The sequence below is a fragment of the Pectinophora gossypiella genome, unplaced genomic scaffold, assembly GCF_024362695.1.
Source record: "Pectinophora gossypiella unplaced genomic scaffold, ilPecGoss1.1 Pgos_30, whole genome shotgun sequence".
In the NCBI taxonomy this organism is placed as follows: domain Eukaryota; kingdom Metazoa; phylum Arthropoda; class Insecta; order Lepidoptera; family Gelechiidae; genus Pectinophora; species Pectinophora gossypiella.
The window spans coordinates 1,699,574-1,718,974 of record NW_026063240.1 but is presented as its reverse complement, the minus strand read 5'-3'; the positions used below and the strand labels follow the sequence as shown (position 1 = coordinate 1,718,974).

The window sequence follows — 19,401 nt, the reverse complement described above, 5'->3', positions numbered from 1 at the left end:
AAAACCCTTCATTCATATATTTTTACATCGACACCCTTTAGGTGCTTGCTACTCCCGCGAAAATTCAAACTATCCTAATGTCTATTTTTGTATTTTAAATAATTTTATTCCATAAATTCGTACATATTCTTTCAAAATAACATCCCTATCTCAAATCCTAATTAACAAACTCTAAAATTTCGTATACCTTTTTATAATCTATGTATTCCTGTGACGTAAACTGAACATATCCTTCATTCGTTCTCACAGTTAAACAAAACACTTGAATCAAGTAGTGTGGTTTGTATTGTTTGGACAATTAGTGTACTTATGTGTTAAATATAATTATGAAACCTTTCAGATCGTGTTTAATACGACTACAGAATAGTGGGAAACATAATGGAAGGAAGACAAAATAAGATGCAACGTACGGGTTTTAGCTACAATAATTAGTAAGATTGAAGACTTCTTGACGATGTTTATAATGTATCCTATAAAATATTCACTCACCAGGTAAGAAATTAATAAATACCTTTTGTATTCGTTAAGTATTTTATAGAGAAATTCGTAGTGCAAAAAGTCACTGTTTCAACCATTTATTCCAATTTTTGTTACGATAATTTCAACTATCAAACAGCAATCAAGCCAAATTTTATTACTTAACTCCATGTGTGGGGAGATAGTTCTTATCAGGACTACAAGAATTATTTGAATCTGTTTAGGATTTAATGAGATATTAACAGATGAAATTTTTCAAATATTCCTTAGATTCCTACACATGCTCAGTCACTAACAACCTTGTTTTATTGATGAGTAATATAATAATTAGTAAATTACATACCTACCAGACATGAAATCAACCAATAGTTTCTGGACTGATAAATAAAATATAAAGTTATTAGCAAAACGGTTTCGGTTAAAACTGGCTTTCATGATGAGATTTGATCTCCCTTCATATTGTTTTGAGAATAAAAATGAATCCTACTCCTATTGTACTTACGTGTTTTTATTAGTTTATTAGAGTCCTGTGAGTCATAAATAATATCTGTAGAAACAATAAGTAAATGCAAGTCATCGTCTTAGTAGGTACTAGACAGTGATTATGCTCTTACATAAAATTTACCCCTAATTTCAGTTATGAATTACTTTCAGAATCGTCCAAAGATCCAGTAGAGACAGATATCTACTCCAAACCTGGAATCTGTTGCAGAATATAAAAAAAATTATGGGAAAACAAATGTGAATGACGGACAGATTTAGCAAGATGAAAGATTTAAGCCTACAAGCACGCTACTGTTTCTCACATCAAAGGTACATTGTTAATTATGCGCATCAATATTAAATAAAGCAGTTTTGGAGAAAAATAGTATGTTTCATTAATAATACCCTGGTTGATTATTTTTATTGATATCGTACAGCTCCATCTATTGGCAAGCTATGGTACTACAATGACTTCTAGCTATCAAGCTGCCTAGAAATGAAGTCCTGCTTTTCACAAATGTCAGTCCTTTTCCCACTCCATCTATGTACGAGTAGACGCACTTATCCAAATCTATTCCCTAATAGATGGCGTTAAATTTATAAAAATAATAAAAAAATTGCCTTATAGAAACACTAGATTCGAATTAAGAAATAAGTATTTACATAATGGTATAATCACTAAAAAATCATTATCACTTCCATATAGGTTTGTGCATACATACACACATACATAAACTCACGCCTACCTTCCACCAGGACAAGCAGAGACCACTGAATTCCATTTGTTTGTAGATCTATGAAATTATGAAACCTAAAGGTGAAACAAAGCCTACATGTTTCTCAAAGTTCTAATTATGTTTTTCCTGTCTAAAGTCATAAAAACAAAAGAATATTATAATAATAAAAATATAAATTCAAAAAAAGACGAAAATAATAAATAAATGTCGAAAAAATATTTCACCCCATAGCCAAACCTTTTAGTTACAGTTAAGTACTAACTTTTAGACAAATATTTGTACACATTATTGATGTACGTTAAAGTTTATTGAAAATAAACTAGATGACTCCATCCGCGACGATTATTGTGGTGCGTTCTGTTACAATCGCCCCCTAAATTATTACGTAGTTTATCGTAGTGATAATTTATAAAATAAAAAGAAACACCACAATAAGCTAGCCTTAGAGAAATAAATAAAGCAAACTTTCATATTACTATAATAAGACTTCCAAAAGAAGATCTTATTCAACCTTTATTAAATCTTATATACAATGACAATTTATCTAATTTCCCCCCAGGAATGACCGTCAACTCCCCTCAAGAGTAAATAAATACTAAAATAATAGCGATATTTGAAAATCAAATAAGTAAATATAATACTTTATTTAAAAAATACTGTAACCATAATGATATACAAGTACAGTCATGTAAGTATACAGGTATACTAAAAATGTTTCCTAATTACTTACCTAAATATAAGATATAAAATAAAAATAAATACATAATATTATATACTACTGCTTACTCCTTTGGGAACACGAGCGTGATGTCAAAATATTACTATATATAAAAAAAAATATATATCATAATTATACATCAATAATATTATTAAATAACCATAATAATTAATAATATACTAATTATTTTAATAATTAAACCTTTGCTGAATATAATAATAAATTTAATAAATATCTCTTATAACAATTCCCATAATAACAATAAAAACGTAAAAAAAAAACAAAAATAAATAAATAATTACTCAATAATTGAGTAATAAACAAAACAAAAGTAAACTATTTAAAATTATTTAAATTAAATCTATCAAATTCAATTAAATCTAAACATAAAGATAGATTTCAAAACTACTAGCGCCATCTATGAGAGAACATTGGAACTAATGGAAGTAGGTCAAGTCAATAACCTAACCTATAATCCGGTCAACGACCACTTATCCCTGACCTCTATCAATGACCTCGACTAATGACCCCCGGTATCAATGACCTTGACCAATAAAACCGATCAATGACCCCGTGTCAATGACCCGGTATCAATGACCTTGACCAAAAAAACCGATCAATGACCCCGTGTCAATGACCCGGTATGAATGACCTTGACCAATAAACCGATCAATGACCCCGACCATTGACCCTTCCGATTATTGACCTTGATCAACACTAACCCTAGCTAAATTACCTACCTTGGTCAACAATAACCCTATTTAAATTACCCGCGTATCACAACCGCGGTCATCAACACGTTTACGTTAATAAACTAAACATACAATAACAAGCAAATAAAACATTTAAAATCCCTATCTAATTTTAATCTAACTTATTATATAAAATAAAAATAAAAAATACGATAAAAAAAAACAAAACAAAACAATTAAATAATACATATCAACGCTCTCTAACGGTGAACAACGGAACTAATAATTTGTCCGTCGATATGAGACTCTATGCGAAGTCTATCTAATAAAATGTCAAACTAATACTCTTACTCGTCACCAGATGGCAGGCAAAATAAAGCATCTATACACGAACCGATTAATATCGATTTTAGTTTAGATCGATCGATTTTGTTAATTATTTTATTATATTTTTATTAAAAGTAAGATAAACCTACATCAAAACGCGCCAATTACATTCTATAGCTTTAGATAAATTGTATCTATAAAAATACTAAATAAACACGCTTATTTAATAAAAAATGTTTGCCTTTGTCAAAGTATGAACCTAAAACAAGGCTGTATGTAAGATGATCCTTGTCTACGTACTTAGATGAACCAAAAACAAACAAATTTAATGTCAGATTGACAACTGGAGAGAACCATCTGTTGTAATACGATTATTTCGTCGTGATTATTAAAGAAATCATCGTAAATAAGAAGATTCTACCTAGTAAAAACATATAAAAGATGACACAAGGTAATTATAAAAGTTTGGTTACTTAAAATAATACGTCTGTACGTTGGAAAACCTTCACTTGCATCTTGTTCACAACACGCTTACAATGCTATTTTATTTTGTTTTCAGTTACGCGCATGTTTCTACATAACCTACAGCTTCGGAATGATAATATAGCCCTGCCTAACTATGCAAGAATGAAACCCTACAATGCTAGCAAGTCAAACTGCCTATCGTCCTACAGCCCTAGCCCTAGACATACCTACACAGAAAATATATAAATAGATACATAGGGCGGGATACCTGCACCATGAGACCTAAGGCAACAGGCGGATAGTGGAAAGGAGAAGGTGTAGGAAGGATTTTCTTACTGCCAATCACACAGACTCATGTGACCGTGGTTAGGCTAAAGGTGTCTAGGCCACAGTAAGAGGATACTGAAAGTGACACATAGAAAATAATATAAGCATGCACAGTGAGATAAAACAAAAATTATATGAACATACACAGTGAAATTAAAGTGAAATAATAATAAATAAAAGCAAGCAGAATATGACACCTGTACTTATTATAAAATTAAATAATATTAAAATGTTGATGATAACCAGTCTCTTATTTATAATAATTGATAATTAAACCATAAGATGGAACCGTTTTAACACAAACTTCACCCCTTTATGATATCAGGGTTGGCAGGTTAGTCTCAGACCCTTACTATTCACAAAAATAGAACGCCCCTGCTGGACATTTAAGATACATACATAGCTTCACGCCCCCACATAATTCTCTAAGTACATACATAGCTTTACGCCCCCATATAATTCTTGAGATACATACATAACTTTACTCTCCACATAATTCTTGAGGTACATACATAACTTTACGCCTCCACATCATTATTGATGTACATACATAGCTTTACGCCTTTCCTAGGTTACATTAATACATACATAAACATTTCACACATTTATAAGCCATAGTTTTACATACATACATGTACATTTTCACGCCCCCACTTTATTTTAACCATACATACACATCTTTATGTCTCCCTAGATTACACATACATAAACATTTCACATCTTTATAAACCCCTAGTTATATACACGTACATATCAAATTTCACGCCCCCAAGACATCCAATCTTTTCCCAGCATTTGAGACCTCATAATCCTGGTCACGGCACCAAATTGTAACGCACCCCCCCTTACATATATTACTTAAAAACCCCACACACTCAACTCCACTGACTAAACTGACCAGGATTCGACCCTGGGTTATAGTCAAATTAAGTGATTAAAATGGCCATTATTATTGTTGTGATCGTCTAGTATAAAGGTAGGACCTTATGTTGTGTTTTGTAGTAACTCAAATTCTTTTATATGAAGGTAGCTGAGTCAGATATGAATGCATGTTATTGAGGGCATGTAAATAAAGAATAATACTAACTTAATATACTACATATATACTTAATAACAATAAAAATAGGTTATAATTATGTCACTATGGTATATGAGAAAGTCAAGTAAGTATCTAAGTAATAGGGCAATGGGATGTGAGATATTATAAGTATTTATAGTTTAAAAACAGTCAAATCAACGCCAAGCAAACCTAAACTTAATGACACTGATTAAAGCTTATAATTAAACAAGAGAGACTTACAAGAAGGTAAGAAATTAGTTAGTTATTTCAAATATGATTAGGAATTAAGTTTTATTATTGTAAAAGATCCAGGAACACAGGAAAAGGATTAAAATACCATACCAACAATGTAATAGTATAGGGTGCCGTTTCGAGCCCCGACCACGCTCACCGGCGAATGAGGCCCTACCCTGATTTAGGCCCCTCTCCGAAAGAAACATATAGGTTTTTATGGAATGATAAGCACAAAAATGTGACATATCAGGAGCATTAGGTAAATAGTTGGTAGGTAAAGGGAAGAGCTTCCCAACACCAATTTCACATATGTAATAAAATTATTTAAGTTAGACAGATTTACATCCAATCTAACAACACAACTCATTGTGATGCATAGTTAGCACCATAGCCATGGCGCAAAAAGGTAAGTATGTGAGCGACTTAGCAACCGGAAGCCAATATGCAGCTACTCATCACTGTCCTCCCCCCAATACACCACAGTGCAAGAGGATCAACAGAAGCAGTGACTACCGAACTGGATTGACCCCAAATATACTAAGCAAAAGGTCCCTAACAAAACGAATGAGCGACTTAGCAACCGAAGGCAATACGCAGCTACTCATCACTGTCCTCCCCTCAATACACCACAGTGCAAGAGGATCAACAGAAGCAGAGACTACCGAACTGGATTGACCCCGAGTATACTAAGCAAAAATGTCCCTAACGTCCCTACTATGGCTTCAGCGGCATTGCAATAACACCAGCCATAGGAATAAGTATGATTGTGAGATGGATGGTCATGAATATGACACCAACCATGAATCACAAGAATATATGCAGTCAAACTGGATGTAATTGTTATGCATAAATGCATTATAGCAATAATATTGCATGTTAGTAAGCAAACAAGTTGCATAGTGAAATTAGGCCAGGTAAACCCCTGGACAAGGTATAGGTTGTAAAGTTAGGTATGTCACAAACTAGCAGCAGTGACATTAAGGTATTATCAGGTAGAAGAATAGTAAAATAACACAAATAAATTGTGTTGAATTGGTTTGTATATCAGTGTAATCAAGCCAGGCAGGCCCAGACAATGCAAGTAAGTAAGTAAATATATAAGAAGTCATGTTAAGTCACATAGGTGAAATAACAACACAGATTCAGAGTATATAAGTTTATTCAAAAGCCATTATCAATACCATTACCTTCATCTCATGGTATCCAGACTTTTATAATTCAATTCAAATTAGTAATTAATTGTATTATTTACATGACTTAATAAGCCACAATGAGCTGATAGGTCCAGAGTGGGTCATAATAAATTTACATTATAACACAAGAGGACAAAGTTGACCCATACCATACAATACTGATTATATGGCATCGGCTAGAGTCTTCATACTCGAAAGCATCGCCACGCACAACCGCTCATCAGGAGGAGGCAATCCAACCTGACTATCCAAGTCGCAGCGCTGGCTCGATACTGATTATCTAGCTTCATCTCATATTGGCGGATGGTCATCCTGTCCCAATATCAGAAAGAAGGTCATGGATAATAATATCTCACCGCCCCACTCCTGTAGATAGCTGTATCTCCCAAAGCACCACTATAGAACAATCCAGAACCATGTTACAGTGGTAACAACAACTGTTCCTACAATTATTCTACATTGACACAGTGAGGTAGCAGGCCGTAAACCATAAAGGTTCACCCTGTGTAACTTCAGATTGGTTTTCGAATAGAATCCTCAGGGGAATTCTAACTACAATAAAACACAGCAAGATTACAATCCAACCTGGACCAACAGTCTAGGTTCACAGTATAAAGTAAAAATCTAAATCCATGAGGTTACCTCTAAAACAAGGATACCTCATTCTGCATACTGATCTCCCCATCTCCAGGCAATAATTATATTACCTCGAAATGCGAATCGCAACACACAGAACTACGAGAACATATTTTGTTCAGTCTATGCGGCAATATGTACAATTTTCATTGTAAACATTGACACACAGCCCGAACATAACCAATAAGAAAAATAAAGTCCAGTCAGAATATCGCAAGCAGTCATTCCCTACGCGTCAGTAAAATGTCAGTCAAAAAGTTAAATAGATAAACATACATAAACTACATAAAATAACATAAATAATAACAAAACACAAACAAAGGTAAACAATCACAAACAGCACATGATCCCTACGTTCGCAAGCTTCCCTACACACTTTTGACACATCCTACTCCTATCGGGCCCTATCTTTAGCGTAAAATTGTACCTGTCGTCTGAGATCTGATGATCTCAGACCTGTTTCCAACGATGCCTGTAAGAAAAAGGTAATTAGTACACCACACTTCCTATTTTAAAACCTAACAAGGTCCCTACAGCGCACTCCGCGGACTTTTGTCGGACAAAACCTACATAATTTCACGTAATCTACGCACGGAAGCTAATTCTAATCCCTATTCTAACGCGGTAGACGATCAGCTACACCACGGAAGGTTCGAATAGCTGATTAAAGAGCAAATTTACATATTTTGACAAAATAACAATCGCGCACTGTAATCCTGAGCTACGGAGCTCTCAAAAGTCGCGACAGCTGGTAATCCAGCAGAACGGATCCCTACCAACTTACAGAAACTCTAGTCCGACCTGAAATTCCTAAACCGGCAGCACCTCCTGCTGTCGTAGTCACCAACGAAGTTCCTCAAAAAATCGTGCAAAACCCCTTTTATACCCGTTATGCTCCGTCTCATCTCTCAGGCAATCGCGATATTGCTACCACTCGCGCCTCAAAAACATCCAAATGACATTTACCCGACATTGACAATCGAGGTATTTATTGAAAATCTCATACTTCTTATTGACATAAAAATATTCATTTAATTTTATTTTTATTCTTAAGTAGACTATAATACTAATGATGTTATTTATTTAATCAAATTCTATTTAATTTATCAAATCAGAACTGCAGAATTTTAGATAAAAAATATATCCAATTTTGTAGATAGATAGATAGATAGATAGATAAATCATTTATTTGGTCTACAATCACACATGCATACAATACAAATCAACAACAATACACACGACATACAAAATGTTTAACACAGGCTAGGTATGTATGTGTGCTGCAGCAGCGCAAAACGGTCATAGCTCAGCGCAAGTTTTTGCCCTTTGGAGCAAATCGCTGATTTTCAGCTACAACCCGGATAGAGGAAACCGCGGATACGGTAACCGAACTAATTGACGATGTTTACAAATAATAAATAATGCATGCAGAAGATAATCGTAAAAATGCGTTGTAAAATTAGTGATATACCTACGTACATAATAAAGAGATACTTGTTTGATATTTATATATGTATACAATAACAATCTAAATGCATAGATAAAATAACTATAAAGTAGTATTCGCTACCTATGCAAGAAGTTGTGAATTTTCTTGTTTCTGACAATATAGAAGTATTTTTTTTACTTTTTCCTTAAAAGATAATTTTGATGTAAGAGCTCTTATTGGTGGTGGAATATTATTCCAACACTTCGTTGCATGGTAGCGAAAACTGCCAGTGAATGCTACTGTTCTGTGTTGATGTACACTTAAAGGGGGGCGTAAAGTTCGGGGCTCATTCCCACTTTTGTATAGTTTATCAAAATGTGGGAATTTCAGTTTCGAAAAAAGATAATCGGGATTTTTGAATTTTATTATGTCGAACATTAAGGAAGCGATGTGTAACTGTCTACGATACTGCATATTAAGTATACTGGCATTATTTAGAAATGGTGTAATATGACTCCTCGGCGGTACATTAAAGATGTATCTACAACATGCATTCTGCACGCGCTGTATTAACCGACTTGTTTTATATAACAGTCGAGGGCCATATACAAGATCTGCATAGTTGAGACGAGACAACACTAGTGACTCACACAGGGTAATTCTTGCTTCTACAGATATTATGTTTCTAATTTTATACAAAACCTTCAACCTATAAAAACAGTTCCTTACGAGATTTTCAACATGTTGTTCGAAACGCAGTCGACTATCCATCAGAACACCCAAATTTTTGGCTTCCTCAACCCGGTTGAGGGTTATGTCCCGAATGTTTACCACCGGTTGTCGAAATAGAATTTTTTCAATTTGTACCTTCGACCCTAGCACCATGTACTGTGACTTATGAGGATTCAAAACTAACGCATTCCTGTCCGACCATTCAGCTATACGTTTCAAATCCTCATTGAGCAAATGTATTGCGTCTGGTATTTTACCCGGAACGTCTGAAATATATAACTGAACGTCATCTGCATACAAATGATATTTACAGTTCTGTATCTCTTTAACCATGTCAGCACTGTATAAAATGAATAAAAGCGGACCTAGTATGGAACCTTGAGGTACACCGCGTCGAACCACCTGAGAGCCGGAAACCAAGCTAGTACCATCATGCTTTTTAAGTCTTACAGACTGGTGACGGTTATGTAAATAACTACTAAACCATTTTACGGCCTGCGAGTCCAGTCCATAATAGGCTAGCTTTGACAATAAAAGAGAAATCTCAATGCTATCAAAGGCACGAGAAAAGTCCAAAAGTGTAAGAATTGTCCCACGGCCAACGTCCTGTTCAGCGATAACATTGTCAGTCACGTCCAATAAAGCTGTAACTGTGCCGCGACCTCTACGGAAACCCGACTGGAGTGCGGGAAGAAGGTCATTCCTCTCTGCATGATTCATGAGCTGGTGATATACTGCTTTCTCTAGTATTTTCGAAAGGAATGGTAATACACTGATTGGTCTAAGTTCTTTTAATTCACTAGGACTGCTAATCTTAGGCAATGGCGTGACTAACGCTTCTTTCCACATTTCGGGCACCACCCCAGTCGCGATAGATTTGTTTACAATCATAGTGATCGTCGAAAGTGTCCTGGGTAGAGTCAGAACAATCATGTCTCTGCTAATACCGTCACAGCCCGTTGCATTAGTTTTAATGGACATGATGTATTTTGAAATAGCAAGTTCTGTAACTGGTGTTAGATTCAAAGAGTCAACCCCAGAGATTGAATTATCGAACTTACTTTTTTCCAATGTGGTTGCCATAACATCATGTCCTGGGATATTTAAAAAGTGATCATTAATTTTATCAGGGTCATTAAAGCAGTCGGGTAAGCAGTCATCTTTGCTTGGATCTATTAAAATTTTGCCTTTCAAATTTTTCCAAAACTGAACACTGTTATTTATATTAGAGTTAATACAATGATTGAAATATGCTCGCTTTTCATTATGGATACTAGTTACTACAAGCTTTTTGAGATCTTTATAATATTGTTTGTCTGTTTCTAAATTTGATTTTCTTTGCTTTATATGGGCTTCGTTACGTAAATCTATCATAAGTTTAACTGTTTCCGTGATCCATGGTAGAGATTTTTGGCTTTTAATACGCACAGTTTTACAAGGAGCGTGTCTATCGAATAAATCTGTGATTAATGTGTTAAATTTGGTAACCATAGCATCAACAGATGGCTCACCAGCCACAGACTCAAAGTCGATGGAAATTAGGTCACTATTAAAATTGTCCAAAACAATTTCCTGTAGGGGCCTGTAGGTAACAAATCTAGGAGGTATTTTAGCTTTTTTCAACGTCAGCGCCACATTAATCATTGCATGTCCGAGTTCTCCAGTAATATTGGTAACTGATACTTCACGAACCGGACAATTAGTACATACTACATCGATTAGCTTCTCGGAATGTGCAGTGAAGTGAGTAGGTTCAGTTACAACTTGTCGCAAATCCACATAATTTAAAAACTGATTCATCTTTATGGTTTTACTGTCATTGGGTAGAAGCATGTCGACATTAAAGTCACCCATAAGAACTACATAGTCGTAGTGTGAAAACCTAGAGACGGAATCTGTCACAGCGTCTATGAATGTATCTATAGTCACCCAACTTGGCCTGTACGCAGTACCGATCACCAAGGAATATCCATTGGTTTTAGTAGCTAGCCACATCTGTTCTATAGAGGTATTTGAGGTTTTGAAATAACGAACGCGGATCTCTTCTTTTACATAAAATCCCACACCGCCACCCCATCCACCCTTCATATGCTGCGGGCGCGGCGTGAGGCGCAGTCGATAGCCCGGCGGCGCCGGCGCGCACCCCGTATGCCCGTCCCGCAGCCATGACTCATTGATGGCGACTATGTCAGCATTAAAGCGATTCATTGCGACCAGAAAATCATTATGTCCTGTGTTTAGTGATCCTGCATTATATAATCCCAACTTAAAGAATTTAGTTTTAGGAGCCATTTGTTTTGTTTTTGTGCTGGTAATTAATAACATCAACACTGTTATATAAATGTAAGTAAATGAATAGTAAATCGTTGTAAATAGTGTATAATTCGGTGACATAGATTAAAACAATATGTGTATATAACATGCAGCAAAATGAGTAACTATGTATAATTGGTAATTCCATAAAACAAGTATTCAAAAATGAAATAAAATAATTCATCGTAAATATTATGACGATACATAAATAGTGCATTATATAAAATATATTCAAAAATATGAGCTTGAGCTGTGTTGCACCGGTACACCACACCATACCATTAATAAAAAATATCACAAATAACAAATACCATAGAAAATACAACTCGTTTCGATACATTAAACTTTGACATAAAAAGCATACTGCAAACAAAGCAAGCAAAATAAAAGTACCACAGCATATTTCAATTTTCAAACAAAGTAATTTTAACAAGATAATAAGAGACAACTTATTTAAAACCCTTCTACATTCAAAAACAATTAAATTAAAGTAAAATGGACAAAATGATAGTGTAATGATCAAATTCTTAATCTGTGGCCAGCTTAAAAAAAGAATAATCAATAGAAAGCTAATAAACTTATTTAATGACACAAACGGTATTAAGTCCAAAAACACGAGATATGTCTGCCTCAGTGCGCAGGCGATACCGCGGCGCATCACCGCCCTGATGCTGACGCACAAACACGCGGCCGTCGCGCGACCACACGTAGCGCCAGTTAAGCCGTGCCGCTTCCTCGCGTGCGCGCTTAAAGACCGCCCTGTTGGCGCGGGTCAGGCGCTCATTGGCGTAGAAGCGCCGCGGCGGGCCCGGCAGCCCGGTACCCTCGGTGGTGGCACCGCGCCGCACTCGCGCCTCTTGCAGCATCCGGTCTCGCAGCGCACGCCGCGCCAGTCGAACTACGATCAGTCTCGGCCGCGCAGACGAGGCCGCCAGCACATCTGCCTCTTCCGGAGGACGCCCCACTCGCATCGCAGAGACGATCTCTTGCTCACCCAGACTGATACCCAATTTGCTTGCAATCGTAATTACGGTGTGTAACACGTTTTCACCCTTTTGTTCGGGAACACACGATAACTCAATATCGTTCTGCAACAGCTCCTGGTCTCTTTCATTAAGTTCCGCTTTTAAATCCTCAATAGAAGCAAGCAGTGACGAGTCTGTTCCCCCGGATGTGTCCTCAACCCGAAGTTCTAGAGCTGTTATACGTTCGTCGAGTTTGCTCACACGATTTTCGCAGGCGTCCATTCTCGTCACCAGCCTACTCATGTTATCATTGAGAGTAGCAATAAGCTGTCTAGTGGTTGCCAACTCCTCTCGAAAGAGACGCATCTCCGTCACCAGTGCGCTGGCAGCAGACGACCCGTCCTTATTCGCACAGGGTTCCGAACTGTTCAGCGTAGTGTCCATGTCCAATATGGAGACATCCATCAAGTCTGGAGGGCTAGCAGCCATTCGAGTCCCTCTACGAATTGTAACTCCATCCATTGCTGCCTCAGAACGCACCGGAGTATTTACGTTACCGGTTTTAGGCTGCTTGCTAATACAAGCAGCACACTTCCAAGCCGCTCTATGTTCGCCGGTTAGGGTGCTACAGAAACGTTGCTCGGAGACACCGGCACATATTATGTCATAATACTCATGACATAAACTGCAGCGCAAATATAGCTCCTCTCTGATTGGCAGTCGGCACCCAGAGCAATTAAAATGTTTTATAGACATAGTGAAATATCGTTTAGCTTTATATATATATATAAAAAAAAAGAGTGCAAACAAAACGAACAGTTAAAAATTGTCACTAGGATTCGAACCGGGTATCACCACCGTTACGCAGAAGTTCAAGCGCTTTAAACCACAGGGCTAGCGAGCGTTAAGCGTAACTGGTGAAAGTGTTAACCACTTATGTGCGAGCGATGCGTAAGCAGTAGGTAAGCTATACGAGAACGAGTTTACTCGCCAAGACAACCGACGATTCCAATGTCTCACTGCACAGATACCCACTTTGTTGTACAAATAAATTGTTCACAGCAAAGATAAATTGTTATATTATAGCACAGTCACTAAATGTTTAATAATTTTAACCACAAGTTTTTGTAGGTCGTACTTTAGGCTAACTTTTTAGATATACAAACAGTGTATTAACTTCGACTTTGTATTTTAAATCCGAATCAAACACGAGCGTGAGGTAAACACGTCAGTTGCGGTACCGCGCCCCGCTTCCCCTCTTGTAGTTGTAGAATTTCTAAAAAGCCAAACACTCGCTCGACCATTTGCCTGACGTTTCTCGCACACATCTGTAATTTACATAATCTACACAAACCAAGCTCCTCAACCTTATTGGCTGTTTCTCTGTGTACGCGAAAAGTGGCGTGACTTCTGGATTGTTCTATTTTAGGGTCTAAAACGCGTACAATACAACACCTTGTCAACAATCCAAAAACGGTTCCGTTTTTGGAGACAAAAACCATGAATAATACCTAAATTCCTCTATATCTCTTAAACTGTGACAATTAGGTAGCTGAAACTTTCAAAAACAATGCATCTCCATTGCCATCACAACTACAAATTCAAAGAAACACAATAAATCAAACATTTAAAAAGATCCCCCACTCTACAAACCCGATCCTCCAATGCATGTTTTGGCTTGTCATTAACAACGACAACATACTAGCAATATAAAATTCACGATCAACTCACGTTCATGTTTTTGTTCACTAAATGTTCTTTCAATTGTTGGCACGGAACCCCTTAAAATAATGCGATTCACACTTGGCATTATTTTAGTTTTACTTTTTTTTCCATGATTTTTTCAATTTTCACGAATTACAGTTCTAAAAAATTAGAATAATATTTTAAACGATAGGTACGAACTTCGTATGCTTTATAAATCAATTTCAACAAGAAATACTACGTAATATAGCTATTATTTTCAATTTTGTAAAATATACCAGCTCAAAACCCTTCATTCATATATTTTTACATCGACACCCTTTAGGTGCTTGCTACTCCCGCGAAAATTCAAACTATCCTAATGTCTATTTTTGTATTTTAAATAATTTTATTCCATAAATTCGTACATATTCTTTCAAAATAACATCCCTATCTCAAATCCTAATTAACAAACTCTAAAATTTCGTATACCTTTTTATAATCTATGTATTCCTGTGACGTAAACTGAACATATCCTTCATTCGTTCTCACAGTTAAACAAAACACTTGAATCAAGTAGTGTGGTTTGTATTGTTTGGACAATTAGTGTACTTATGTGTTAAATATAATTATGAAACCTTTCAGATCGTGTTTAATACGACTACAGAATAGTGGGAAACATAATGGAAGGAAGACAAAATAAGATGCAACGTACGGGTTTTAGCTACAATAATTAGTAAGATTGAAGACTTCTTGACGATGTTTATAATGTATCCTATAAAATATTCACTCACCAGGTAAGAAATTAATAAATACCTTTTGTATTCGTTAAGTATTTTATAGAGAAATTCGTAGTGCAAAAAGTCACTGTTTCAACCATTTATTCCAATTTTTGTTACGATAATTTCAACTATCAAACAGCAATCAAGCCAAATTTTATTACTTAACTCCATGTGTGGGGAGATAGTTCTTATCAGGACTACAAGAATTATTTGAATCTGTTTAGGATTTAATGAGATATTAACAGATGAAATTTTTCAAATATTCCTTAGATTCCTACACATGCTCAGTCACTAACAACCTTGTTTTATTGATGAGTAATATAATAATTAGTAAATTACATACCTACCAGACATGAAATCAACCAATAGTTTCTGGACTGATAAATAAAATATAAAGTTATTAGCAAAACGGTTTCGGTTAAAACTGGCTTTCATGATGAGATTTGATCTCCCTTCATATTGTTTTGAGAATAAAAATGAATCCTACTCCTATTGTACTTACGTGTTTTTATTAGTTTATTAGAGTCCTGTGAGTCATAAATAATATCTGTAGAAACAATAAGTAAATGCAAGTCATCGTCTTAGTAGGTACTAGACAGTGATTATGCTCTTACATAAAATTTACCCCTAATTTCAGTTATGAATTACTTTCAGAATCGTCCAAAGATCCAGTAGAGACAGATATCTACTCCAAACCTGGAATCTGTTGCAGAATATAAAAAAAATTATGGGAAAACAAATGTGAATGACGGACAGATTTAGCAAGATGAAAGATTTAAGCCTACAAGCACGCTACTGTTTCTCACATCAAAGGTACATTGTTAATTATGCGCATCAATATTAAATAAAGCAGTTTTGGAGAAAAATAGTATGTTTCATTAATAATACCCTGGTTGATTATTTTTATTGATATCGTACAGCTCCATCTATTGGCAAGCTATGGTACTACAATGACTTCTAGCTATCAAGCTGCCTAGAAATGAAGTCCTGCTTTTCACAAATGTCAGTCCTTTTCCCACTCCATCTATGTACGAGTAGACGCACTTATCCAAATCTATTCCCTAATAGATGGCGTTAAATTTATAAAAATAATAAAAAAATTGCCTTATAGAAACACTAGATTCGAATTAAGAAATAAGTATTTACATAATGGTATAATCACTAAAAAATCATTATCACTTCCATATAGGTTTGTGCATACATACACACATACATAAACTCACGCCTACCTTCCACCAGGACAAGCAGAGACCACTGAATTCCATTTGTTTGTAGATCTATGAAATTATGAAACCTAAAGGTGAAACAAAGCCTACATGTTTCTCAAAGTTCTAATTATGTTTTTCCTGTCTAAAGTCATAAAAACAAAAGAATATTATAATAATAAAAATATAAATTCAAAAAAAGACGAAAATAATAAATAAATGTCGAAAAAATATTTCACCCCATAGCCAAACCTTTTAGTTACAGTTAAGTACTAACTTTTAGACAAATATTTGTACACATTATTGATGTACGTTAAAGTTTATTGAAAATAAACTAGATGACTCCATCCGCGACGATTATTGTGGTGCGTTCTGTTACAATCGCCCCCTAAATTATTACGTAGTTTATCGTAGTGATAATTTATAAAATAAAAAGAAACACCACAATAAGCTAGCCTTAGAGAAATAAATAAAGCAAACTTTCATATTACTATAATAAGACTTCCAAAAGAAGATCTTATTCAACCTTTATTAAATCTTATATACAATGACAATTTATCTAATTTCCCCCCAGGAATGACCGTCAACTCCCCTCAAGAGTAAATAAATACTAAAATAATAGCGATATTTGAAAATCAAATAAGTAAATATAATACTTTATTTAAAAAATACTGTAACCATAATGATATACAAGTACAGTCATGTAAGTATACAGGTATACTAAAAATGTTTCCTAATTACTTACCTAAATATAAGATATAAAATAAAAATAAATACATAATATTATATACTACTGCTTACTCCTTTGGGAACACGAGCGTGATGTCAAAATATTACTATATATAAAAAAAAATATATATCATAATTATACATCAATAATATTATTAAATAACCATAATAATTAATAATATACTAATTATTTTAATAATTAAACCTTTGCTGAATATAATAATAAATTTAATAAATATCTCTTATAACAATTCCCATAATAACAATAAAAACGTAAAAAAAAAAAACAAAAATAAATAAATAATTACTCAATAATTGAGTAATAAACAAAACAAAAGTAAACTATTTAAAATTATTTAAATTAAATCTATCAAATTCAATTAAATCTAAACATAAAGATAGATTTCAAAACTACTAGCGCCATCTATGAGAGAACATTGGAACTAATGGAAGTAGGTCAAGTCAATAACCTAACCTATAATCCGGTCAACGACCACTTATCCCTGACCTCTATCAATGACCTCGACTAATGACCCCCGGTATCAATGACCTTGACCAATAAAACCGATCAATGACCCCGTGTCAATGACCCGGTATCAATGACCTTGACCAAAAAAACCGATCAATGACCCCGTGTCAATGACCCGGTATGAATGACCTTGACCAATAAACCGATCAATGACCCCGACCTTTGACCCTTCCGATTATTGACCTTGATCAACACTAACCCTAGCTAAATTACCTACCTTGGTCAACAATAACCCTATTTAAATTACCCGCGTATCACAACCGCGGTCATCAACACGTTTACGTTAATAAACTAAACATACAATAACAAGCAAATAAAACATTTAAAATCCCTATCTAATTTTAATCTAACTTATTATATAAAATAAAAATAAAAAATACGATAAAAAAAAACAAAACAAAACAATTAAATAATACATATCAACGCTCTCTAACGGTGAACAACGGAACTAATAATTTGTCCGTCGATATGAGACTCTATGCGAAGTCTATCTAATAAAATGTCAAACTAATACTCTTACTCGTCACCAGATGGCAGGCAAAATAAAGCATCTATACACGAACCGATTAATATCGATTTTAGTTTAGATCGATCGATTTTGTTAATTATTTTATTATATTTTTATTAAAAGTAAGATAAACCTACATCAAAACGCGCCAATTACATTCTATAGCTTTAGATAAATTGTATCTATAAAAATACTAAATAAACACGCTTATTTAATAAAAAATGTTTGCCTTTGTCAAAGTATGAACCTAAAACAAGGCTGTATGTAAGATGATCCTTGTCTACGTACTTAGATGAACCAAAAACAAACAAATTTAATGTCAGATTGACAACTGGAGAGAACCATCTGTTGTAATACGATTATTTCGTCGTGATTATTAAAGAAATCATTGTAAATAAGAAGATTCTACCTAGTAAAAACATATAAAAGATGACACAAGGTAATTATAAAAGTTTGGTTACTTAAAATAATACGTCTGTACGTTGGAAAACCTTCACTTGCATCTTGTTCACAACACGCTTACAATGCTATTTTGTTTTGTTTTCAGTTACGCGCATGTTTCTACATAACCTACAGCTTCGGAATGATAATATAGCCCTGCCTAACTATGCAAGAACGAAACCCTACAATGCTAGCAAGTCAAACTGCCTATCGTCCTACAGCCCTAGCCCTAGCCATACCTACACAGAAAATATATAAATAGATACATAGGGCGGGATACCTGCACCATGAGACCTAAGGCAACAGGCGGATAGTGGAAAGGAGAAGGTGTAGGAAGGATTTTCTTACTGCCAATCACACAGACTCATGTGACCGTGGTTAGGCTAAAGGTGTCTTGGCCACAGTAAGAGGATACTGAAAGTGACACATAGAAAATAATATAAGCATGCACAGTGAGATAAAACAAAAATGACATGGACATACACAGTGAAATTAAAGTGAAATAATAATAAATAAAACAAGCAGAAATATGACACCTGTACTTATTATAAAATTAAATAATATTAGAATGTTGATGATAACCAGTCTCTTATTTATAATAATTGATAATTAAACCATAAGATGGAACCGTTTTAACACAAACTTCACCCCTTATGATATCAGGGTTGGCAGGTTAGTCTCAGACCCTTACTATTCACAAAAATAGAACGCCCCTGCTGGACATTTAAGATACATA

At 34.8% G+C, this 19,401-nt stretch overlaps 1 long non-coding RNA gene across 1 annotated transcript in view; it reads right to left on the bottom strand.

Moving 5' to 3' along the window:
* Window positions 1–2,810: 2,810 nt before the first annotated feature.
* The window catches only part of LOC126380899 (uncharacterized), a 48,477-nt gene continuing 31,886 nt past the window's right edge, over window positions 2,811–19,401 (bottom strand). The window contains exons 3-4 of the long non-coding RNA XR_007568576.1: window positions 17,738–17,791; window positions 2,811–3,013 (exon numbers count right to left, since the gene is read on the bottom strand). This is a non-coding gene — a long non-coding RNA (uncharacterized LOC126380899). The remainder of the gene's footprint in view (window positions 3,014–17,737; window positions 17,792–19,401) is intronic.